The sequence below is a fragment of the Mustela nivalis genome (assembly GCF_964662115.1).
Source record: "Mustela nivalis genome assembly, chromosome: 7".
NCBI lineage: Eukaryota > Metazoa > Chordata > Mammalia > Carnivora > Mustelidae > Mustela > Mustela nivalis.
The window spans coordinates 4,166,206-4,167,339 of NC_139026.1; positions in this window are offsets into that span (position 1 = coordinate 4,166,206).

Sequence of the window (1,134 nt, forward strand, 5' to 3'; positions counted from 1 at the left end):
GCAGAAGATATGTTTTCTTTCATTGTTTATTGAATAACTCTGGTAGGGGTGCCTGGGGGGCTCTGTCGGTGAAGGTAAAGCGTCAGCCTTCTGCCCTGGCCATGATCCTAGGGTCCTGGGATCGAGTCCCTCACTGGGGTCCCTGCTTCTCCCCATGCCCCTCCTCCTCTCGAGCTCACGCGTGCTCATGAGCTCACGAGCGAGGCTGTGAGTCGGGCTGCTGTGAACACGGTGGGGCACCGATCGGTGTGAGCTCCTGCTCTCAGTTCTTTTGGGTAAACCCCAGAGGGAGGACTGCCGGGTCATATGGTAACACTGTGTTGAATTTTTTGGGGTGCTGCCATCACGTTTCTCAGAGCGGCTACACGGTTTAACGTCCCCGCACCTTCTTTCCCTCGGAAACGGGGTCCTGGGTCGGATTCCACTGCTGGATGGTTCTCTCGTCGCCCTGGAGCCCCAGTCTCGAGCCTCCCTCGGGGCCAGGCTGGTTGGATTCTCTGCCGGAAGCTCTAGGACTGCTGTGCTACGTGGGAACCCGAGAGTCCCGAGGTTGGTTGTTTTTGTTTTTAACAATAGGGCACCCAGGTTTTGTGGTGGTCGCTGCAATTTAAATATCAAAAACCAAGGAAAGTAGAAGGAATCTTAGAAACACATCTTAATCGAATACCCTTCCCCTTCCGTTGGTCAGGGGGGCTGAGGCCAGAGCCGCTGACCCGCTGGCGGGACCTGCAGGGCGGCTCCGTGGAACGGGGGTGCCACGTGCCGCGGGGTCTCCCTCCCTCTCCCGGCGCTCCCGCCTCCGCACGCGCTGGCCCTCAGCAGTGCCTCCCCTTACAGTGTGTCATGTGGGCGAGCCCCACTCCTGGCCTCCGGCTCGCTGTGTCCTGGAACCCTGATGTCTGGATCCCATCACAACCGGCCTTCCCACTCCCTCTGGTTTCTCCCGGCCGGGCCGCTGGCCCACGGCGATGCGAGAGGGGACCTGGGGGTTTAGTCCCCAGCTCCTGTCAGCACTGCCAGGTGAATGCAAAGTGCCCAGTTAACTTTGAATTTTAGGTAAACAATATTTACTTGAGAGAGAATGTGCGCGCACACGTGTGCTCACACACACACACACACACACACACGCACGCA